The 26,288-nt window shown below is 38.8% G+C and overlaps 1 protein-coding gene and 1 pseudogene across 2 annotated transcripts in view; one reads left to right on the plus strand and one right to left on the minus strand.

Moving 5' to 3' along the window:
- The window catches only part of LOC111141606 (glycosyltransferase like domain containing 1), a 262,948-nt gene that overhangs the window by 158,149 nt on the left and 78,511 nt on the right, over positions 1-26,288 (plus strand). The window lies entirely within an intron of this gene.
- Positions 14,377-15,342, minus strand: LOC111143163 (annotated as a pseudogene).

Consider the following 26,288-nt stretch of genomic DNA (forward strand, 5'->3'; position numbering starts at 1 on the left):
TTTTCAGGATGAAAAGCAAATGTCAGTTTCCCTTTAATGATCTCTTTCTAATGATGATGATTATATAATAATAGTAATAATGATAATAATAATAAATAATTCTAGAAGGGTGCTACTATAAATGTTATTCAATAGCAGTGAATACCCACTTACACATGTTGCAGTCATAGTTAATTTATGAAGCATGTTAAACTTGTCTAACTGCTTGCTTTCCCTTCTGAATATGGGTGTTTATTCAGGCATTTATAGAGATAGTGTAGTATCTATGCAAAAGGAATCCTGACATGTCTCGTCATTAAAATCCTTTAAGTTTCCCAAGAACTGCAGTTTTCAGTTAAGTAGTTAATTTTTTTCTTTTTGTCTTATTGCTATCATACCATGCTTTGAATAGAAGGATTAAGTGCCTCATTGTATCTCTACCAAGAAAGGTAGTTTGGCACAAATAGGTGAATGGCTTCATAAGCGGAGAACAAAAATCTTAATCTTACTGCATAGAATGACAGAAGGCCACTTTCGTATTCAATTAGCTATGAGAATATACATAACCTGGATAATTGCAGGTGATTCAATTCTCCATACGTAGTTTCCTGAACATTTAACTTTCTTCATAATTTTCTTTCATTTTTATAATGAAATACATATCAAATGTATGACAAAAAAAATCAAGGTGGAAATTTACATGAGGTCATAGACTACAGAGATGACAGTGGCAGCAGTGGTCAGAAAACTATTCAGTGAGGAAGAGAATCTAATTGGCATTCTAGAAATCTTCAAATCCTATAAATTCTATCCCAAACTAGAGACATTTGTAGGATTCTAAATCTTTGCATGGTGGGGCTCCTGGGTGTCTTAGTCGGTTAAGCACCCAACTCTTGATTTCAACTCTGGTCATGATCTCAGCATCCTGGGATCAAGTTTCACATCGGCCTCCATGTTCCGCACGGAGTCTGCTTGAAGATTCTCTCTCTGCCTCTCCATCTGCCCCTCTCCCTGCTCACATGTATGCTGTCTCTCAAATAAAAACATAAATAAATAAATCTTTTTAAAAAATCTTTGCACGATGATTTCATCATGAATTTCAGAAAGGTGAGCTCAACATTAATATAAATATTGTGCGTGGCTTATAACTTAACCTAAAAAAGAACGACTTTGTTTACAGATCACAGGAATCCCACCTTTGCCTTCATTCTACTAGAGGCGCTCTCCTCACTGTTTGTGTCGTGCTTTCAGAATGGATCTCTTGTCTCAAGTCACTCATATCAGTTCTGGTTTTTGAACATCTCTTTTTCCAGATGATCTTGACTTTTGATTTATAATCCTGAGAGAGGCAACCTCTGAGATTAATCTGCTCACAGAGAGAAACAGACAGACAGACAAGATAAATATTAAATAATAGATAGTGGTGCATTTCAGAGGGTTTTCAAAAGGAGTGATACATTCCTCAAAAGAAAATGAATATATGAAAGTACTTAGTTTCTTTCTGTCTACTCTCTCCTCCCCCCACCTTTGGTCTTTCTCTCTCTCTTATCCTAATTAGGATGGAGGACCCTAAGAGTTGTCTATTTTCAATAATATATTTAATGTAATGAGAGTTAACTGGATGGCTTCTAAGAAATACCTTCTCTCTTTAGCCTTTTCTACTTACTTTTCTATTTTATATGATCTTGTCAGGTTTTAAAAAGACTCAAGCTCACTTACCTCAAAGCTGAAGAGTCATTGAAGCTCTCTGGGTGGCTTTTTTCCTTAAAGTGTGTTGTGTCATATTATACAGTCTTAGCATTCATATTTAGAAAAATGGTTTTATATTTCATCTAATTTAACACTGCTGTAAGAGTAGAAATTGATTTTTGATACAAGAGTGGACCATACGGATCTACCCTTCAACAAAAAACCATGATGTAAAACAGCAAAAAACAATAACGAAAAACAAACCAATCCTTCATATGTTAACTTTTACCATTTCTTGTTTAGTTAATATTTTATTCTGTCCAAATATGAAACTTCCATGTATCAGTAAAATTAACAGGGGCTTTTGGTCTAATGATGTTAGCATCATTTCTCATTTTTCAATATCAAGTCCATTGGTCCTGAGTCTTGAATGTTTTGATTTGATAGTGTCCTTCAGTTGCCTGTTGAAATCCTCATGGGGAGCATGGTCATAGAGATTGGTTATGATTCTCTACGTGGACTACAGAGAACAGTCCCTCATTTCCATGTTCAAGAGATGCTCTCCTATAGCCATTCATGTGAACTTATATAGTTCATACTACGTCAGATTTGGTGATTTCAAAGTTGTGAAATCAGCAGTGACTGTGTATCATAACTGGTTGGAAAGTGTGTCTCACAGCTGGCTCTCTCTTCAATTCTTGTTGGAACTAACATAATAAAGCCTGAGGAGTGTAACCATCTTCTGTTTTTCTTTGCTCTGCTTCTAGCCTTAACCACTTATCTTTTGCTCCACATCTAAGATTTCCTCTGCACTGTGCTGAACTAACATTTTTAAAATACAGCCTAGTACAAGCCCATTACATTAAAATCTTTAGTTTCTGCTGCCTACAAGTGGAAGTCACATTTCTCAGCTTGCCACCTGAAGCCATACATTCCCTTCCCGCCTGACTCATCTCCCACTCTCCCCCTCCATGAACCCCAGTAGGTACATTCATGCTTCTCCAAGTGTATTATCCACATTTCTCTCTACGTTTGCATTGTATTTCTAGCCTTCTACCTTCTGGTCATATTGTGGCATTGTGGAAAGAGCATGAACTATACATGGGCTAGAAATGGATTCAGATCTTGAATCTACCACTTAATAGATGGATGGTTATAAATTCTTTACTCTCCGTGCACCTCAGTTTCCTCATTGGTAAAATATAAGTGCTGAGAAGGTTAAAGTTAAATTGAGGGTAATTTGATTTCACACACAACACACACACACACACACACACACACACACACACACACTCTTCTGGTAGTAGGCATTCAATTCTATTTTTCCTGAAATGCCCTTTTTTCTTCTCAATTTCTATCTGAAATAAGACCATACTTTCTTTAGTCTACATTCAGCTTCTCCCTTCTCCTTGAGGTAGCTTCATTTTCTCTTACTCCTGAGCTAGATCTTCATCTTTAGAATTTCTCTGACATTTGTCATGAGACATTTGTGGCCACGCTTTAGCACTAAGCATGAATTACTTTGTGAATTGTTTATTGTATGTATTTAGATATACACACAATCGGTCTCCCCTATGAATGAATCATGAAGGCATAAGTGCCATCTCATACATATATACCTCTTTGTATCCACAGAGATTCGAGTAGGACACTACGAATGCTAGAAACTTAATGAACATTTGCTCTTACTGGTGTGGTGGTGATGAAATCTCAAGTCAACCACCACGTATTTGCACAGAGTCAGCTTCAACTTCATTTAAGAATTGTGGACATTTTTGAAGCCAGGGCTACACACCAATACATCTGTACCAGTTACTCTGCCATTGTACAATCTGATGGTTGGTGCCCAGATATCTAATTGTTCAGTATTTTTTTAATCTTTCTGTACTGTTTATGGTACATTTTCTAATGCAAAAACCTCTATGAATTATTTTATATACTTATATTTAGTTCCCCTTGGAAAGAATTCAAAACAGCAACTTTCTTTCATTATCTGGTTTGGAAAAGAAATGTGTGATTTCTGATGAATTGTGTGCTATTTTCTGAGAATTTCTCCACTGACACATCTTTTGAACAGAAGAGATTTGTTCCCCACGTTCTTACTCATGAGCTTTCAATAGACTTCAGATGTGGAGAAGCATTGCCCTCCTCAAATACAATTTGCAACTGCATTTCATTCACTTTCTTCCCTTTCATGAAATTGAGATGGACGTCTGAGCCAACTTAAAAAAAAGGTAGATGTGAATTGCATTTACTCAAATAATATTAGATTGTCCTACAAACTTATGCTTGATGCTGTAAGGCAAAATCACATACCTTGGATATTTTTTTTCTTTTTAAGTACAGTGAAAATTAAAACACAGTTGAGAGTAATATTGACTCAGAATAACGCAAATGTGGTCTATTTCAAAGTGAGGTAGCTATCTGGAAGAGATTTTCAACTTTGGATTATGTTGGTGCTAATGGTTAAAGCTGCATACCTTGTCTTTGATGTTCTCTCTGGGCTCATGTGAAGTAATGGGATTAAAAATAAAGTGTACACCTTTCTTTTGATCTGAGTATCCAAAAGGAAAATATATTAAAAAAGCCTGTCTCCTGCTCTGATTTAGCAAATACCACTGCTCTAACAAAACTGATGTGATGCTGGGGTTCAGTTCACAGATTTGACAGGTAGCATACACTAAAAGGTTTTTGTAGCCATTGTCCTTTTTCCTGAAGCAATGTCACTCCAGAGAGTGCTGTATAAATGTGGCTTTACACCATCTACAAAAATCAAGGCAAGTTCGATTAATTTTAAGCAGCCCCTCTCAAATGACTTGCTTCTCTGGTAACTGATAACAAAGTAGATAATTTAGGACTCCTGGTAAGTTAACGAGAAAGTGACAATGAAAAGATGCTGGCATAAGGACTTCACCTTGCTGGCCTACTTTCAGAAAGAACCTGTTTATTACATATTTTCTAATGAGACTTTGCTCATCTTCTACTTGGTTGAACATACATATATTCACACACATACATATTGACACACTTCAAAGACTCTACTCAGTATAGAAATTAACCACTCCAAACTGTGGTCATTTCAAAAATGAATGAATAAGATGTTCAGATATTTCCCATGAAAGAAAATAAGAAGGGGTGGGGGAAACAGATACATTTTCAGGTGACCTAAAAAGGCTTAGATCGGGTTGACTATTGTGCCTAAAAGCTCTTAACCCAAGTTAGGCCTTGTGATGTCTTTATGAAAACCTTTGGTGTCTTGAATAGATCTTTTAGTGGACAGGTGGCTTTTTTTGCAAACTGTCAGGCCATGCAAGACTCACCAAAAGGAGATGATAAGTTCAAGTGCTCTTTTCAGTACTAATGATCTTAGGAGGTATGATGCATCCATGATATTAGACCAAAACCAAAGTCTTCCTGTTCTTCCAAAGTCCAGCTTTGCTTCCTCTTTCTGTCTCTGCTTCTGCAGTCATTGTCTGTTCTTGTTTTGTTTTGTTTTGTTTTGTTTTTCCTGTAAATGATGCTACTGTTTTCCGTTCATCCAGGTTTAAGCTGTCGCATTGGCTAAATATCATTTAAGCTCCTTAGCATGTCCTCCACCCTGAAGGCCTTCCACAATCTCTTGTCTAATCTCACTTCTTTCTAACCCCCGTCCCCTCCTCAAGCTGGACTGCCATCTCTCCCCTGTCCTTTGTCTGATATTGATCCTGGTGCCTGTATGCAGCCTCGCCCTTACTTTCTCTTTTCTCTTCACCCAGCAGGCCTGCCTAGCCTCAACTGTCATTCATACTGTTGAAAGTTTCCCTGCAAAAAACACCATCCAAAAGGCATCTCCTCTAGGAACTCTCACAGAGAGTCATTGTGGTGTTCTTGCCACCTCAACAAAGGCCACACTCCAACACAGGGTATATCATGGGGCCTTCGTAAATATCTCCCTAGCCTCTTCTTTCCCAGCACTCTCATCCCACCTCCCCCCAGACACACTAATCCTGCCGTGGGGAACAAACTCCCAGACAGGTCCTTCTCTCCCTTGCCTCCACCTCCCCATATTCCTTCATCTGCCTGAAATGCATCCTTCCTTCCCTCCAGGGGTCACTCTCATTTATCTTCCAGAGCCCCTCAGAAGCCCCCTCTAAATTGGTTCCATGCTCCAGCATGCTCTGGACCTACTCGCGTCCTAGCCCTCATGGCACAACACTAAAATTCTCCTCTTCACCTCTTTTATTTACTTCACTAGATTGTGAACTCCTTGCAGTCATGGCCACATTTTGTTTATCACTGTATCCACAGAGCAGTGCCAAATATCAGACACTAATGAGATTTGCTGGTGGTAGGAACAGATATGGTGCTTAGAGTCCATCTTATATTAGGGTAACTATTTTCTATTGGGATGTGAGTGTCCTAACAGCCTGGGTGATACTTTAAGCAGCTTCATTCGGAAAGTGTATTGTACACTATGTATCTATGGCACATATTTACAGGATATTTTTCTCTTGAATTATTCAGATGAGCAAGCACTACTCTTCAAACTGTGCTCTCACAAAACTACAATTATTTCAGTACTGCTGTTATTTCAGAAAGTATTTTGGGAAATCTCCTCCACTAATAGTTTAGAAACCACCCAGGAAAACCAGCTTTATTACTTATTGTGACCTGAGAGATTACTCAACTTAGTCATCACAGTTAATGGCTTTTGAACTCATAACTTCTGGTTATGAGTTCAAATGCCTCAACCCCCAAATTTAGTAATTCTGGGCATATTTATTATAATGGATTGTGAAATTCCCAAGGGCAGTGAGAGTATCTGGCATAGTCAATGAATGAATGATTGAGTGGAAGAAAAAAGTATGTGACCACCTCCAAAGACCGAAAACGTACTCACCTTGTTTCCAGTGATATCAACCTAATTGGCATGCATTTTGGAAGAGAGAAGTTATTTCAGTGTATTTCTTTTAGCAAAATGAAAAATAATAAATCTGTCTCACTGTCTGAGAGTCATACCCTGCATTTTCTGTGTTGGTTAAGGAGCTTTGAGCCACTGACAGGTGTCTCAGTATTTGGGTTTGAGTTCTTCCCATCATCTGATAACTGAGTCCTTTCTTTGAAGTCTCCCTTTTCAGTCCCCCACCCTTGGGATTCTAGACTTTTACCTACTTAAGCTTCTTTCCTCGTAAACTCTTATTTTGCTCCATCCCATCTTTCTTTCTGTTTCTCTTCTTTCATTCCAGTTATTGGATTTTCTGACACCTGACTATAAGATCCTCTTATCTCTATGGCCATGAACTTTTAGGGTCTTAGTGACATATGGCTCACTGGCATAGATGCTTTTAGTGTATACAGTAGACGAGAGGAGAGTATCCTGAAGAAACAACTTGGAGCCCTAGACCTCCAAGTAGGGCAAACAGAAAAAAAAATTATAACATTGTTGTTTTATTCTTTTAGAAAGTGGCATAAGTCTAGTGAAATAAATGAACAATATCAACTGCAAATTAACTCACACAGAAACAAGTGATAATGAAGTAGAACAATCATGAAGGCACACTTTGTTTAGAATAGTAGTCATGAGGATTTGTTGTATCCTGAATGTGGTACAGTTATCATTGCTGCTGTACACATATGCATGTGCATTTGCACAGATAAGCGTGTAAAGTTGAAACTGAATACGGGCATTTTCTGCTTTGAACTTCAGGAAAAATTTAAAAGTATTCCAAAAGTCAACTTGTATTCTCTTCTTTTGTGGAATATTTAAAGAAAAAAAAGAAGTCTGTGGAAGCAAAGGGAACATATTTCTTATATAAGCCTTTGCTACAGCTATTGAGAATACATACCCCCTATTTTTATCATTCTGAATGACATATATTTCTTCAAGCAGACTAGGTCCTCAGCAAGTCATCCATAGGTTTCCAGAAGTATACAAGTAGCTTCAGTGACATTTCATCAAATGTTTTCCAAAGTACAAGTGTCTAAGACTTAGGCACCGGGTCAACTTTAAAAATAATAATAGTAATAATAAGAATACAATTGTCAATTATAAAGAAGTTTAAGAAAGCCAAGGCCAGTGCCAATCAGTATATCGGAAATGGATGTTACAGCACTCAGTGTTGCTCCCTTGCCTTTCTGGTGCCTATAAACCTCCATATAAAGATAGGAGTGACCCAGGCAGAAGTTGGGACAAGATTGTGGCTCTGTGTGATGATACCTAGGATGTGGTGGCATTATTCCCCAGGCCTGGAAGCAAATGGCATATTTGATTTGTGAATATTTCTCAGAAAATGCATTCTTATGACATGTTTTTATTATTTCAGGAAGGGGTATGAGAGTGGTGAGAGTAGAACACTCTCTAGCCCAGAAGCCTGGAGTCATGGTTCTAATCCCTTGACAGAATCAGAGCTCACATAGTTGTATCTTGGAATTAAATTTTCTGGAGTAGCATTCCTTAAAATGTGTTCTCTACATGTGGTTCCATGAATGCTTCTTTTTTAAAAAAAAGAAGGAAGGTGAAGGGGGCAGCTCTGCACACTTTATCTCCCTATAAGTATTCACAAAGCACATTCGTATTCAAGTGTGAAAAGTCCTGAAATAAATAAATCTAACTTTATTTAATCTAATATTTCTAAAATTTACTGTTTAACCACAGATGATGATTTTTAACTCATAGAGCATTTACTAAAATCCTGAGGAATTCGTATTTTCTAGAACACACTTCTTTTTAGACCTTTGTCTCCCCACCTTAAAAATGAGGGAGTAAAATTAAATAATTTCTCTGGTTCCTCTCCAATCTCAATGCTGTGGTTCTATAAAAATTTCAATTGTGTAGTCACTGAAGTCAAAAGTTACATAAACGGGGCAGCTGGGTGGCTCAGTTGTTAAGTGTCTGCCTTCGGCTCACATCATGATCTTAGGTCCTGGGATTGAGCCCCGCATTGGGTTCCCTGCTTAGTGGGAAGTCTGCTTCTTCCTCTCCATCTGCCCCTGCTTGTGTTCCTTCTCTTGCTCTCTCTCTCTCTCTGTAAAATAAATAAATAAAATCTTGAAAAAAAAAAGTCACATAAATGCCTGGAAGAAGGATGATTTTTCACACAAAGTAAGTAAAAACAAATATTCTTTTACACGTTGTATTTACTATCATGTAAATGGTCTCTTTCCCTCCATCTTGGGCTCCTTCATACTCTTTTTAAAAATAATACAAAATCCACACACCATTCCTTATTTTTAATTTAAATTTAATTTCTATTGAGGTTTAAAATCCATGTTAAATTTCCTATATAGTCTCAGGTTAAAACTGTTTGTGTGGTGAGTCCACAGGAAAAAAATAGGAATCATTTTTCAAGTCTTTATGAAAGTCTGTATTTTTCAAGTCTCTTTGCTGTTGTTGTCCCCCACACCATAAGTTCCTCAGAGAGCATGAACAGTATTTTCTTAATTATTTTTGAATGTTCCATCGCACACAATATTGGGTGCTCTACAGTTGCTTCTTATTTTTGTAAAAGTACCCAAGAATGGCTGAATTGCTTAAATGGAAACTACAACACTTTATCTCATGTTTTTAAATGTTCTACGGGTATAGAGACAGTTGTATTCTTGTTTTTAAACTATTGGAGAAGCAAAACATTTGTAGAACTAATACCTACTTGCGGAGGGACATGCTATCTGTCTCCCCGGGATGGGCTACGTTGCTCTGCCTCTGCGTCACTGTAACTGTGTCATAGCTGTGTCTCCAGAACTATGGGGAGTAACTCTTAGACTCTGAATTTACCCAGGCACAAAATCTTTTAAGGACATTTTCCAAACTGTTTGCTATCTAATTATCTCTCTCCCTCTCCACTCCTCAGTTTATATGTATATATCAAATGCAAAATGTTTCAAAGTATAGGGGAGAAGCTCCTATCACAGTATAATCATTCTTGATTATGGAGTTTATATGATGTTCACAACAATGGATGATTATGAATAAATATTTTTTACTGAGGAAAGAAGCAGGTGAGTTTACGAAAATACATTTCTTGAGCACTTGCTGTGTGTCAGGCATAGCCATTATAATTTAATTCACAAAAGAGAAGGCATCATCAACATTCTTGTGTTAAAGAAACTGAGGCTCAGTTTTGGTTTTTTTTTTGGTTTTTTTTTTTTAAACCAAGGTCACACAGTGAGTGGCAGAGTTGAGATGTAAGCCAAGGGCTTCTAATTTCAAGTCCATACTCTTTCCGAAATGGAAGCAGTGGCATATTTTTCTTCTAAAATCATCTAGCAGTTGAAGCGTTATGTTACAGAAAGGCTTTTAATGAGAACTAAACCACTGAGTCTTTCTAAGGAGATTTCTATATCCATTCTATCAAAATGCCAAAATTCCAGAATCCTTCTCTCTTTTTGCCCGAATGCATTACATATGTCTAGAAAAGTTTGATAATAAAGTAAAAAATTATTTTCCTTAGTCATTGATGAGTGTTAGATTACATTCTGAGCCGGTTATCTGAAACATGTGTCTGTGGAGTATTGTATGTAAAATTTCAGAAGGATTGTTCTCCAAAGTTTAAAACAGAACAGAGAGGCCCAGGGCATTTGTTTGTTTTCTGTCCCTGCCCTGCAACCCAAAGCATGTCCTTCTGACTGGTGTGACAGGGGTGCTGCCACGCCCAGACCCCCTGCTTTGGGTGCACACCCCCTCCTGGGCCTGGAGATAAGCCGGCCTTGAGTGAAGGGTGAGGGGACACCCACACATAGAGAATGCCCATGCCATCCATGTTCCAGTTGCCCCTGAAGGACAGCTTCTTATGGGTCCTTCTATGGGTAGATGGTAAATATTTTCTACTCATTTTTTTGCAAAAAAATATTGAAGTGAAATCAATATAACGTAAAATATATCCATTTTCAAGCAAACAGTTCATTGACAGGCTGTTCACAAATGCGCTACCACCACTTCTGTCTGGTTCCAGGACATTTCTATCACCAAAGAAAAACTCCTTCCCCGTTAAGCACGTTCTCCCCAACCCCCCCGGCCCAGCCCTGGTAACCACCAGTCTGTGTTCTGTCTCTATGGACTGATCTCTTCCTATAGATGAAATCGAACCATACGTGACTTTTGTGCCTGTCTGCTTTCCTTTAGCATAATGTTTTCAGAATTCATCCGTCTGTCATCGTGTATCAGGACGTCGTTCCTTTTTATGACCAAATAATATTTCATAGTATGTCGTGTCTGTGCTACCATTTATTTACTCATTTGTTCACTGATGGGCATTTGGGCTGTTTCAGCTTCGAGGCTATTTTTTGAACAATATATGCACCTGTAATTACCCCTAGAAAGCCTGTTGCAAAAGCCCTTCAAATGGGCAACTTACAGTTCCAGAGGGAGCACCATAGAACCGAATCTGAGGTTAACCTGCCACTAAGGTGTTTTTTGATGCAGGACTTGCTGAAATGTGTTGTTATCCTACTTTGATAAACGATATACAGTGTGTGTGGGTTATACGTGCGACGCCGAAGAGAACTAGCTTTTAGATATAAAATTTAATTGTTTATGATGTTTTTGTTTGTGTTCAGTACTGAACTTAAGAGAATTATACAATGCTTATTTGGATAACTTAGGTTAGAGACACAAAAAAATAAGCTCTCCCAAAAGCTCTAGTAACCAAAAGCGTTAAGTATACTCTTCTGTCAATTAATAAAGAAAAGCTATTGAAAACATTAAATTATCTGGCATGTCTACATATATAATAATTACACAGTCAAGGCTTTTCCTTTTGAAACAATTTATACATTACATAAACCTAAGTTTCTCATCCAAGTATCATTTCAAGAGAGGCAAGTTTAAATAATGGAGGCAATGGGGAAACATAATATTACGATAATGTTCTTTGGTGCGGTTTGGAGGGTTTTAGGAAACATTTGGAACTATTTTTCTCATAAAGTCACTTAACTATTGAAGTGTTATGATAGCATTTCCCTCTGCGTTGTATACAATACAAAAGGAGTCCAGTTAAAGGAGACAGCAATTCTAAATATTCTGATTAGAGGGATTTCCACTAATCAGGAAATTACATGCTCTGGTGTCCTGGTAATAGCTTAATACGAAGATGCGGCAAAATAAGGAAAGGTCAGGTGATTTAGGGAAGTCCCCTTTCTTTCAAATGCCCATTTCTTTACAGCTTCATTTAGCAAACCTACATTAAACTTTTGGTAATGGATGGAAAAAGACCTGAATCTTCAGAGTAGATATTCTCTAACTAAATTGATTTGATATTTTATTTTTTTGAGGAATATTTCTAACTGGATTATAAGCTGATGCTTCTCTCAAAACTGTCGTGATGAAGAGAATGTTTAAGCTTTTCTTACACCATTATTATTGGCCTCTTTGAAACTCGACAGATATGTGCCTCAAAGGTTCTAAACATCTGTCAAGTGTTAACTTAAATTAAGTTCCCTTGTGAATTGATAACCACTATGTTCTTTGCATTTGACATATAGATACTCACTGGTGATTGTTTCTTATTATAAAATAACTGTAGCCTTTTTGTAAATTTAAATTGTAACAGTGATTAAAATGTAATGCATTCTCAAGGTATATAATCTGTCGAATAAGGAAATGAAAGCTGTTTCGTGGGTGCTTTTAAGAAGTATAGAATATTTTTGTTATATTGGAGCTTAAAAACCATTTCTGTTGAGGGCTGCTGTGCTATCTGTTATTACGGATGACTAGAGGGGATGGCCAAGCTATACATCAGAATGAATAAATTTCCTTGTCAGTGACCATTGGGAAAGTACTTGAGAGACCAACCTCAAGAAAAGGGAATTTGTTTCAGGCTGTCACTGAAGTGGTCATTTCCCACCCCCCTCCCCTTCAAACAAAAATGAAACAGAACAAAACAAAACAGAGGCTCAGGCACCAGGTAATTTAAAGGACAAAGAGGAACCCGGAGACCAATTGAACGCCCCTTCACAAGGAAGCCTGGTGCTTTTGGTAGGGTGGAATGAGGATCCTTAGCGACTTCAATTAAGCTAAGAGGAAATGTTTTCATTTCCAAGTAGAATTTTCTGAGGAAATAAACTGGAGATGGGATCCATAGCCGAGTGTGGAATCCCCAACCGGCATCTCCCATTGTGTTGCAACCTTAGCTGAAAAAGGATGACCTTAGACAGGGACCACTAACTCCCAACAGCAACTGAAAACAGATGGTTAACTGTTTCAGTGCCAGGGGCCACACTGCACAAGTGAGCAGGATAGAATCATCCCTGCAGTTTAGAGACTGGCACACAAGGCAGTCAAATCGTAACACAGTGGGAGGGGCCTGGGCAGTGGTGTGTGTGCAAGTGGGTGAAACACCCAACCTTGCCAGGGCGCGACCGTCTGAAGCTTGGAAGCCGGACTTGCATTGTTGTGTCCAGGCCTCTGTTCTAAATTAGCGAGAGATTAAAAACATAATCCTAGAATCTTTCATTGGCGGGTATCTTTGTGGTCCTTGTATCCTAGGGGACAGCTCCCGTTGCTCATACATTTTACCTTAGAAAGATCCAAAATGAGATTTCCTCGGTATATCCATTCACCCCAGTGCTACCCTCTGAACAGAGAACAAGCAGCAGAAAACAGGCGGACTCCACTCCCAGACAGTGTGAGAACCCCAGTTATATGAAGACCTGCTCTTCCCAGCTTTGTTCTGCATGTCCTTCGTTGCACTCAGACCTCACTTCCCACATCATCTTTTCCACGGGATTATACCTATCTGTTCTCAGATTCGTGAAATGTTTCTCCAACCTAAACATAAACCAAATTCTATTTACTCCCCATATTTTTCTTCTGTTGCTAAGGGTTTCATGATGCTAAGTGGATGCTTTCTTTCAAGTTCCTGATCATTTCCACATCCCCTACTCATCCTTCCATTTCTAATTGTCTGATTTAAGTCCAGAAAAGTAGTTTCCCTACTTGCTTCATCTGCCTTTTTAGAGCTTAAACTCTTAGCAAAGTGAGTCAAGAATTTATCCAATACTGTGTTTTTGCCAAGCAAGCCTTCCAGATGGTGTCCTCATGGTTGAAGGCCCCCACCGCTGCTTTATGTTACTTCTGTGCCTGTTTTGTAGTCTCTGTTACCAAACCATGCCCTCTACCTGGCCTGGTAGTCTGGAGTACACTTCCAAGAAGAAATATGTATGTATATAGATATATATCACCACCATTTTTTCTCTTTTCTCCAAAGTGCTTTCCCCTTGTGTTTATAACCTATCAGACAGATATTATGATCTTTATAATATACATGGCTCTGTACTTTGAGCAAATCTTTTTCTTTTGGATGATTTTTTTCCTTTTGGCCAGGGTTTATTCTTAATAATAACCCTAATATTGAAAAGCTAGTATTTATTCAGTGGTTACTAGGTGCCACATTCTGTACTAGGTTATTAATATCTAAGCCATCATTTGATGCAAACTATACTAATAGTAATTCTTATAATGTAGATATCATCCTCTCCATTTTACCTGTGAGGACACTGAGGCTTGGTAAAGTCAAGTCACTTGCTTGCCCAAGGCTACACCATCGTAAGTGATAAGCTCAGGATTTGAACCCAGAATCCTAATACTTCAACACTTGAATTCTTTTTTTGAAGAGCAATGGTGTGACTATTTATTATATCTCAGAGGCAAGGAGAGGGACAACCTCAGCAGGCTGAAGGTAGGGGAAATTCTAGAGTCCTGTGTAAAAGACAGGAAGATCTCTGCTGGGCCCATTACAGAATGAGTGGAGATTCTGAATAGATCATTCCTTTTGTTTCTCCCCTGGGCTTCTTGAGCTTCTCAGAGCTCTTCAGAATGATGTCATATAACACAGCATTGCGGATCTCCATGACCAACCACTAGATATCCCAGCACTCTTCCTTGTCCAGAGGTTGTGCACCAGCTGCCAGTAGTCACCCACATGGGACTGCTTGGCTCACAACATCATCCCACTGAGAGAAATACTTGGAGGTTTGAGTGTGGAAGCCTTCCAGCCTGGTGTAAAGGTTGTCATCAGTTGGAACACCTCCTCTTGGGTGGCCACTCCAAAATTGTTCCCGTCTTCGATCTGAGGTATCTGTAGCTGCAGCCAGGTAGTGACCAGGTTGAGTTGCTCAATGAGATCCTTGATCTCAGGCTTTAGACACCAAAGGAGGACCACAGTCTTCTCACTGCAGTTCACTGGGCCACACAGGAGACCTTTGTCTTTTTCTTCCCCTTTCTTCTTTTCAGCTTTGTCTTCTTTCTTCTGCTGTTCTTCTGCTCCTCCTTCCCTTTCTTCTTGACTGGATCAGGCACTGGGATGTCCAGCCGGGCCTTCAGATCACTCATGTTGGCTCCATTGAGAGCTGGCTCCATTAAAAATGCATCCAACTCAGGGGCAGATGGGGCGGCTCAGTTAGTTAAGTGTCTGGCTCTTGATTTTGGCTCAGGTCATGATCTCAGGGTCATGAGAGTCCTGGAACCCCATGTCAGGCTCCACATGAAGCTTGAGATTCTCTGTCCTTCCCCCCCCGCCATGTTCTCCCCACCACCACCACCACCACCAGAAAAAAAAAAAAAAAAAAAAAAAAGGCATCCAACTCAGAAATCTTCTTGGGGAAGTAGCTCCCCAGCAGGTTCTCTGTGTTGGTGCATAGGTCTTCATGGAACACATCCACTTTGGCTTGGACTTCAGGCTGGACCTTGAGTGTGGCCATGGCCAGATTGGGAGCCTAGCACCCTGTGAGAAACAGAATGGGCATGGAGACAGGGAAGCAAAAGCAGTGCTCACCACCTGCATGGCCTTCCTGGGTAGCAGGACATCAGCACTTACATTCCCAATCAGTACTTGCTTCCCTTCCCCTGTTCCCTTGTAGTACCTTAGAAGTGAATCTTACCTGTTAAGAGCATGTCTTCTTGTATAAAAATTCCAAGTTAAATCGATCTTGTTCAACCTTGTGTGTTGGTATACAGACCTCTTAGTCTCATAATTTTCATCCTCATTGGTTTCCCTTTATTTACCCTGAAATTTTCCAGGCATTTTTATCACTTGCTCCTTTGTTTTATCCTGCATGGTTTCAGGTTTTATGAGTTGTGTCTGAGGATTTTTCTCCCTCTCTTCCTTCCAAAATTTAGCTCAGAGGTTTCTTAACAATACTGGCAAATTAGAGATATTCTTTCCTAGCTTCATGAAGAACACTTTTCTAATGTCTTCTTTCCTTTGTTGGAGTTTATAGAACCAGCTCTTAGCATTGTCCATGTAGCTACGTGTTTGCTCCGTATATCCTTCTCTTTTTTTGCTTCTACAGTTCTAACCTTCCCCTTAAAAAAGAGATAAACACCACCCATCCATATCTCCCCCCTGCCCCCGCAACTGTACCCTCCTCCCCAAGTTCTTAGTTTTCTTCCTAGATGGCAGGTACAGTAGTGCTCTGTTCTGGTGGCACTTAGGAATCACCTGGTATAAACAAATACTAGTGCCCAGGGGCTAGCCCAAATCAATTGAATCAGAGATGTTGGGGACAGGCCCTAGACATCATTAGTATTTTTAAAACTCCCCAAGTGCTTTAAAACTTCTGATTTGCATCCTCATTAAGACTCACAGCGTTATGAACTTTGTCTGGCAGTAACATTCATTCCCACTGGAATGAACAGAAGTGGGTACATTTTATGAATCTTGGCAGACTCCATCTCCTACTAAGATTCATGCTGTAGGAAGACAACATGCCTCTTACTTAGCTTGGCTACAGCTTTGTTCACAGGCATGAACAAGTTCCATGAGGATTCTCTTCTGCCTGCAATTAGTAATAGCACTGTGCCTACCTCCTAAGGTTTGAGAATACTCCTAGAGCTTTGTGGTGTATCTGCAATCGCCCTCCATGGAGAGCCCAGCACCTTTGGTGTACTTCCAAGTGCACACTTTTCTTCCCTGTCTCTCTTGGCGTATAGTCTTTTGCTGACTCTTCTCTTGTCGTTTATTTTTCTCTCCTTTCTTAACATCTTTTTCTTTCGGATTCCCTTCTAAGATCTTTTTATGGTTCTGTTATAATCTAGGTCAGAGAGATGTCCTAAAGTCTATTCATCTTCTCTAGCAGGAAACAAATGAGCATTTAGAGTAGACTCAACCAAGGCAGGAACACAAACAAAAATACTGTTTGTAAGGTGTGATTCCAACCTTCTAGATCTGACTTTTAGTTCCGAAGGGAAAATGAAGTCACATAAAAGCAGCAGAGCGTATGTAGTCATCAACATTCTAGAGTCTCAGAGAAAGCATCTTGAGGAAGGTAGATCTTGAACTGAACCTTTCAAGATAAGAGTGGAGAGGGTACCTCAGTTTGACTGAACAACATTAGTGAAGGTGTGGTGGTGGAATTCAATACAGATTATATGAAGGAGAATTTGTCCCAAGGACAGTGTGGGATCTGGAGAAGAAAATTACATGGGGTGGGCCTGAATTAGGAGAGAAAGGTAGTTAGCAGGATGGTAAAATTGATGATTTCACCCCGCTTTCCTATTCACAACAATTGCTAGACTCTAAAATGTAGAGGTCAAGCACCACATCTTCAGTGTGCTCCCATGCTTAGCATAGTACCTAATAAAGAGCAGTCATATGAAATATATTTAGGAATGAAGAAATTCTCAACCCTAGGAGAGTGTTATAAACCCCTTTAGAAGTTAGGTGAGCTTAAGAGACTCTAGTCTTTAGAAAAATGCCAGTATATACCACACACGCACACAATTATCCATATAATTACAATGGGTTCAAGGATTCCCTGAAGACCATTCAGGGTCTCCAGGTTAATAATTGGTGACTTGGAGATGTGTGACACACAATTTATGTCTTGAATATTATTCAGACTCTCATGATTTAAGCTTACAGAGAACTGTTAGATAAAATTTTTCTAGTCGTAGAAAAGTTTTTTTAAAAAAGGCATTATGGGTAGATTTTATTGTTGTGAAAGATGCTATCTATTTTATTAGATAAATAAATACTATTTATCTATTTATAGATAATATGTATATTATATATATTAATATAAACCTACTCTAGACAGCTTTTTCAACCAACTCATTCCCATAATTCTAACTGGTTTTGAAAAACAAATTAATGCATTACTATTTTTTACGGAGAACATTCTTTAATAAAATCATAATGTTACCCCACAATAACATTGAGCTGCTTTTGTAGTTTACCTGTGTGACCATACAGAGTTAAAGAACAATGAAAAGAATCGCAACAAATTGTGCCAGAAGAGATGAGGTTCCAACAACTGTCTTTTACTTTCTATGACACATGGCAAGAATACCCTTTACTGAAACATGCGTGCTAACACAATAGGCACTTACTATCTGACTACCTGTTGAAAACTATTCAGTCCTTGACTACAAGCAATTACTAGATAGTGTTTTGACTAAGAAGAAGTTGAAGAGGGGAAAACATTCTTAAGAATGAAGATTTTGATATTGCTATCTAGGTATGAGATTCTTTCCTGTTTATTACCTCACTCTCTGAGTTTGCTACCATGTTTTTTATTGGCCCATCCTCAAATCTCTGCACCTCACATCCAACTTGAAACAGATTTCTCCAACAGCTTTTTTCTTATATATTCATGGTTTTCCATGAGTGCCTTATGCAGTTGCACCAATCAAAAATAATAGAAGAGAAGATATGACAAGGGATGGATGTTTGTTGTCATCATCATAGTTTTCCATCCTCATTACTCCAGTATCTGGGAAGTTTTTAGACCAGTAATACCACTGATAGCCACCAGGGCAAGGTGAAGGATTCAGTGGTATCTGTTTAGGGCAGAAATAAATATAAGAGAATATCTGAATCCATCAACTAGCTCTGGAACTTTTCTAGGAGACTCTCTCCAATTATGGCACCCAAGACATCAGCAACCAGCTTATCTAGTCTAAGCAAGTGTGTTTTCTTCTAAAGTGGCCTTGGTATGAAATGGATTTACTGATGTGTAGTCTCTGATCTCCATCAGTCATACACATACCATTTTAACTAATTTTTAAAATAACTCTAAGAAGTAGTTCCCATTAATAAGTGAAAAACCAATGGCTCAACTAGGTTATCTTGTTGGCCTAAGGCTACTTACCTGTTAGGTGATAACTCTGAAATTTGAGTCCAAGGCAATTTGCTTTTGTTTTTTTTTTTTTTAAACATATGTATGTATTTTTTTATTAACATATAATGTATAATTAGCCCCAGGGGTACAGGTCTGTGAATCATCAGGCTTACACACTTCACAGCACTCACCATAGCACATACCCTCCCCAATGTCCATAACCCAACCACCCTCTCCATACCCTCCCACTCCTGACAACCCTCAGTTTGTTTTGTGAGATTAAGTCTTTTATGGTTTGTCTCCCTCCTGATCCCATCTTGTTTCATTTTTTCCTAAAGGTGCCTTGCCACACTCCCCCTTCTAATGTAGATTTTTACTCACATACCCTACCTTCCTTCCCATTCCTATTTCTAGGACATATGTGACACTTCAGTGAGAGCCAAATTAATTGGCATTGTTACCAACCTCTCTGGAGTTGTGAACAAAATACAAATAAAACAAGATGGAAGATTTTGCACATAAGTGTCTTTGCCATTAACACTAGCAGCTTCTTTAATCCTAGCAGGCAGAAGTGATCAAGTGTATCTCTTTCAAAGAGTACATGTGTATTGTTTTCCAATAGAAGAATAACATATATTTGTTAGCAGATGACCTAAACTGATCCATTCTTTAATGAACCAGGGAAGTTGGATTCTTTTGCTAATCCGTGAATGAATGGTCTTGTCAACATGATCCCAGGAGACTGGGAGTGACCTTGTGTTCTCTGTGGATGTGGCTTTGGGTCAAGGAGTGTGAGGCCAATGGGAAGCAGCCTCATTTGACCTTTGAGAGCTTCATGTGATTGTACCTTTAAAATCTCCCATGGCAAAAATGTTTTTTTTTACCCATTTACCATGTGGATTGGGAGTTTGTTATTTATTAAATCTTGTGAAAATAAAATCTGAATCTAAAAATAAGTACATGCTTACTATAACTGTTTAGGTTCACTTTCTCTAGCACTCACCTTCATTTCTGTAAAACTGAAACTTTATTAAGCAACTGCTTGTGCCAAGCACTATGCTGAACAGTTTCCTGTAAATTATATTTTACCCTCTCAGTGGTCCTATGGCCTTTGTAAAAAGGATCATGCCAATAATCGGGGAAGAGCAGTGTGGTTTTTGTTATAATGACAGTGATTTCTTCCTATTCAGATAGGTTTTAAAATGTTACGCTTACGACTTTTGTTATCTTTCCTTCCAAAAAAGGACGAATGCTATTTATGAGAAGCTCAGTTTAATAATATCAGATGAGCAGAATTCTATATATTTTTTTTTTTTAATGGTAGTCTGAACAGAGAATTTCAGACATGGAAGGCCCTTACTCTAAGACAGTTCAACATAAGAGCAGGTCCAAAGAGTGTTTTGTGCATCTTAAAATTTAAATTTACATTTAGCCAATCAGAACTCAAAGCTCATATCAGTGTTGATCATACAAAGGGAGATGTTTCTAATTAACTAACTTTAAAGCCCTATCTTAATCACTTAGAGCATTCTTGTGCACATCTGCGCTGCAGGAGTGACTGGATTACCTCCATGGTGTGTGTGTGTGTGTGTGTGTGTGTGTTGGGGTGTGCGTGTGTGTTTAAAGCAATGCTCTAACTGTATCCAAATGCGATTCAGCACTGCTTTAAAGTTTAGAAGCAAATGTGTACTTAGTAACATAGTTTAAAAAGCTGACCCCCCCTCCACCTTGTATGTTCTTCTCTTGTAAATTGGGCTTGTTTGTGGAGGGCAGCCATTTCAAAAACTGTGACACGTCCATCCCAGAACGTCTTCCCTCTTACTTCGATCTAACCTAAATGAGCACCAGAGCCAGGGCCTCTCCTGTGGTTTTGCTTCATCTGACGATGACATCAGTATCTTCCCATTTGCCTTATTTTCATAGAATGATGCCCGGAATGAGCGGCGATGCCAGGAAAGGAAACTGAGTCCTAGGAGTAATTTTTGGTTAGAGTAAATGAAGTGATATGATAAACAAGTCAAATCTGATGTGACAACATGGCACAAAGCTGTGACAAAAACGTTTGATTCTCTTCCTGTGGATGTTTTCTAAATCTTTTATTATGCCTTTCTCATGTCTTGTGTGTATATATACTGATCAGTGGAAACATAATTCGTGTGCAGATATTTATTTCTATCAATGAATGACCAGATGGTTCTTGCCTATGTTGGAAGAGAATCATTTTTCCCTATTCAGTAACGGAGGGACATTCTTTGTAACAAACTAGGGTGACCAGCTCTAGCCCAAGTGAGAAGCATGCAGCTGCCTTTCTCGACTTTGTACAGTTGGCAGAGGCTCCTACATGCCTTTATTCTTATTTTTTTAATTGAAATAGTTTGTGTATTTTCCCCACTGAAGTAACACATGCTCATTGTGGAAAACTATGGTGGTACAGACAAAAACAAAGAGAAAGAACTCTTATAAATTGATTTTTACTACCCATAACTAGCCACTTGGAGATTTAATGATGACAATGAAGATACAGAACTGATGTTTGAGTGCCTGCTCTTTGCTGAACACCATGCTAAGTGCTGTACATAAACTAATTTAATTCTCCCTGCAACCCACTGATGTAGGTAATAGTATCGACCCCTCCCCCTTCAGAGCTGAGAACACTGGAGCTCAGAGATGTGAAACAAATCCCCTGAATCACACAGTGATTCCCACAGTGATTCTTGGCAATCACATTGATTGCCAAGAGTTAACTGTGTTTGCACTTTAGCATGTTGCCCTTCAGTTGTATTTATGAAGTTTTCAATATGTTAGAACATTTTATTTTTACACAGACAAACCTGTTCTTTACTTTCATGGCTTCTACCTTTAGAGTCAGGTTTTATTTTTATTTTTTTTATTTTTTATTTTTTTTTTATTTATTTATTTGACACAGAGAGAGATCACAAGTAGTCAGAGAGGCAGGCCAGAGAGAGACAGAGGAGGAAGCAGGCTCCCCGAGGAGCAGAGAGCCCGATGCGGGGCTCGATCCCAGGACCCTGGGATCATGACCGGAGCCGAAGGCAGCGGCTTAACCCACTGAGCCACCCAAGCGCCCCTAGAGTCAGGTTTTAAAAGGCCTTTCCCAGTCCTAGATTCTAACAGAAGAGGGAGAAGAAAAAAAAAAAAAAAGAAAGAAAGAAAGAAAAGAAATGCCACCAGTACCAGAAGAAAATAATCACATGCCAGAAAGCCAAGGTGTCTGCCAAAGCTATCACCAATAGGAAGAGAAAGGAGATCTGAGATGTGTCTGAAGGCAGTGGCAAAGGGGGAAAACAAAACTAGTCCCTTATATCCATCGAGTGCAGTCTGTTCAATAAACCAGTTACATGCACTTCCTTTCTTGCCTTCTGTCCTCCCCTTTAAGCTTCTGTAGCAGGCAGTAAGAGGAAATAAGTGCAGTAAGAGGAAGAACTGGAAGAAAAGAGAGGAGGGCTTGTTACATAGCTGGTGCTGTTGGGAGACTCTCTCTTGTGGGTGTCAAATGCCTTCTGTCAGCAATAGGCAAATGCTGGCTCTTTTGTGTGGTGCAGAGGTATGTTCTTTTGAGACATTCCTGGGAAGACCTTGCACACACACACAGGTATTCCCTAGCATGGGTGAAACCCTCTCTGGGGGACCTCTTATAACTTTCTTCTCTCAGATCCTGACACAAGGGTATGCCCCTTGCCCTGAAGTCAACCTTCTTGAACATGTCCTTTTGATATAGTGTATGCATAATTCCCCTTCACCAGGAACATGGGGTGGGAGTGGGAGCGAATTAAGTATCCTTTCCCTTTCAAATGGTAAAAATGGGACTTCTTCCCTTTGCCATCTTCTCTCTCTCCTTGCCCTGCCATTTGGACAACTTCAGTCAGCCTCTTGCCTTCAGAATCCTGAAGTCAGGGCTATTGTCAGGATCTATTATCCCCCATATTTTAAGGGGCATGCAGTAGGTCCTCCCCAGAACAGTTCTGAGCTCTGTTCTAGGAGCAGGAGGAGGAAGCAAGATTTTGAGTTTCAGCAGCTTGGAAGTCATCCAGTTTGAGGAAAGAGATGCCAGCCTCCCCTTCTGGCGAACATCCCAGATCTCTACAAGAGCTTCTCAGGGAGCCCATCTATACCAGTGGATGCCCTCCTTAGTCTTAGGTTGTTAATGATGAGTAAGAGTCATGCGGCCAATATTTCCACCTTTAGCAAGCCCTGCAGACGTGTATCTTGCACTTCCTTTTGGCATTTGGCATTTGGAGGTCTTAATCCTCAGGGTGAGGATCTCAGCTGATATGCCGAGAATAGGACAAGCCCCATGTCACACCATAAGATATAGAGTCATTTTGTGTTGTGAACTTATCACATGATAAAAAGTTTTTTTTTTTCCCAAAGTGGATCGTTAGTTATCACAGATACTTTCTCATTAGTTTATTACTTTCTTAATAATGACCAAAGCCATCAATAAATTGATACTCATTTCTTCTAGAGGTATAATTCCATTATGATAATATGATAAAAAAATTATATCAGAGGAATGCTCTGTATTTCAAAGCCATTTCTATGCCACAGTGTGTAGTCCTTCAAAGCAGTATTTTGTTGATCTTGGTGACAACAAATTCAATATATCTAATAATACTGCATAGCAGGTCTTCGTTCTCTTTCCTGTTGATGTGACAGTCACTCTTTAATGAAACCTTATTTTGTATACTATTTGCATTGTAGAGCAGGAATGAAGAGCTCAGTTTGTTTAAGCAGTAGCTGATCTGTTTATACTTTTTATATTCTTCCATCAAGAAATAATTACCCTTCAACCAACCTTACCTCTTCCGACTTCACATAAGCAAACCACCTAAATAAAACATACTCAAACACCCAAACCACACATCAGTATACAAAACAGTCAGGACCCAGAAAAGCATAAAATCGTGTATGCATAAGCCTTGCCACTTCCTTCTACCAAGGCAGTCATTCATTCAGCAAGCGCGTATTGAACGTCTACTGTGCGCCATAAACCTGTGAGCCAGTAGAGTTGATTTCGCTCATTTACTTGCTACAAGGAGTACAGAATAAGATTTGTTTTCACTCCAGTCCTATAAAATCAAAATGTTATTTCTGGCTTAACGAAGATAATATCATAGTAAGACTTTAGTATCTATTGGTTTGTTGTCTATAATTCTCTGCTGGAATACATGAACCGCACATGGATTGGTTTTAAATGGCCTTCAGCAGATGGCTGCAGGGCCGTCTGGACTTTAGCTGTCTGTACCCCTAAGCTTACATTCAGTTCTAGAATAATCTGGTGTTTGACACCCGGAGAACTTGGTTCTGCCATGGCACATATTTATTGAAATGGTACCTGTGTATAAATTAGGGCACAGAGTGACAGTTCAGGTGGTATGTGCTATATTTTAACATGGCCCATCCTAATAAGATGCAGATCCTCACTACAGCTAAATTATGGAATAAGGACATTTTTTAAAACAACAAGAATATTTTTGTTTGTTTTATATGAGTACTCCATCAAATACTTTTACAAGGACATTTATTAACATTTATGGTTAAAAGTATACAATTTCCACTTATATGTAATTTATTATTAAAAGAGATGTTTGCATATCTTTTTATGACCCACAAAAATACAAACTGTGAATGTATATAATTCTCTACTGAAAACATTTGCCCATATTCATGAACCTGCTGTTCAAAAGAAGGCTATTTCAAGGTGCAAAGTAAGTACCTTTCTTGCTTTTTAATAATGTTGAATCTCAAAATAATGTTAAGTATGTCCTGAAGGATGACCATGGATGGTTGTGGTCTTTAAACAACCAACATTACTATCTCTTTAAAAAGCTTGGAAGAGGAAGGGGTGCCTGGGTGGCTCAGATGGACTCTTGATTTCCGCTGGGTTCATGATCTCGGGGTTGTGAGATCAAGCCCCACGTCGGACTCTTTGCTGGGCCTTGAGTCTGCTTCAGGTTCTCTCCCTCTCTCTCTCTCTGCCCACCCCCTCCCCCTAAAAAAAAAAAGCTTGGAGAAGAGAAATTCAGCCATATGTTAAAATGTCTGGTTTTTCTTATAACAGCAGAGATTTCAGTTTGAGTGGGCACTCCATAAATATCTGCTGATTGCCTTACAGTAAATGTCTTAGAATTTAGAAAACTGATGAGTTTTTAGGGAAAGATAAAACTTAGGTACAAAGCTCTCTCTATTGCCTCACTTTAGTGAATCTGTAATTCTTTCTAGGCATAGTGATCAATACCCACCTCTCCTTAGAACCTTTTCTGCTGTTTCCTATCCAATATCTATTATAGTTTAGCAAGTCAGAAACTGGCTCTAACAATTTACTGTGGGATTAGACCCTTAAGAACTTCAAATATTAAAACTTCTGCATAGAAAAAAAAAAAAAAAGTAAGGGGTGCCTGGGTGGCTCAGTGGGTTAAAGCCTCTGCCTTCGGCTCAGGTCATGGTCTCAGGATCCTGGGATCAAGCCTGCATCAGGCTCTCTGCTCAGCAGGGAGCCTACTGCCCACCTCCCACACAACCTCTTTCTGCCTGCTTATAATCTCTGTCTGTCAAATAAATAAAATAAAATCTTTTTTTAAAAAAAGTAAGTTTTTAAAACAATTAGTAACATAAAAATAAATTTGTAACATGAGAAATAAAAGATATTATGAAAATTAGTACATATTTTAAAAGGACGACATAGAATTTTAATATATTCATTACAATAAATTCAGTGGAGATGTTAAGTATTAGATGTGTATGAAGCAAGAATTAGTAACCTAGAAACTAGATCTTAAAGAAATAAAAGGATAATAATCCAACACATATCTAATAGGACTTCCAGAAGGAAAAATTAGGGAAAATGTTAGACACAATACTCAAAGACATTTGGGCAAGAAATTTCCAGAGATTATTAAAATCATGAATTCTCAAGGTAATACTTATATTTAGTTTTAAAAGTCAGAGAGTACAAAAGTCTAAAATACAAAGCAAAATCCCTTTCCCCAGTCCTTCTCACCCCTAAGTTCTCCCACCCACAGAGGCTACCACTAACAAAATGTTCAGTTTTTTCTTGTCTTGCTATTTATTAATTTTTAAAATAGATATTATCTACTTACTTCCTACCAGTAGAAATGATTTAGTTAGCTCTCTTACAATCTAAGTGTGCAAGGGCACGCGTGTGTGTGCATGCTCACGCGCGTGCACACACACACACACACACACACACAGACACACACAGATACTTTCCCTTACCCTATCCTTCCAATATGGTTATATCTCAACTTTTGGTTGATTAGATATTCTGTGTTTATAGCTTTATTGCTGTGTAAAAACATGCTCCCTGCTGAACATCTTTGTATTCTGTGAATACAAGGTTTTCTTCCTTGAACAACTCTTCACTTTTTCCTGAAGCTAATTATTGCTTTGGCTTTATCTGCCTGGTGTCTGTCACTATCCCAAACTCATTCCCAAGCTCTGCCGCTGTTACTGAGTCATCTTCTTGATATGACCAGTCACATCAAGAAACCTATCATATCCATCTTTTTCCTTGGGTACCTCCAACCTGGAGATCTCCATTCTCT

This window comes from Enhydra lutris, unplaced genomic scaffold, assembly GCF_002288905.1.
Source record: "Enhydra lutris kenyoni isolate GAN:26980312 unplaced genomic scaffold, ASM228890v2 scaffoldscaffold1, whole genome shotgun sequence".
In the NCBI taxonomy this organism is placed as follows: domain Eukaryota; kingdom Metazoa; phylum Chordata; class Mammalia; order Carnivora; family Mustelidae; genus Enhydra; species Enhydra lutris.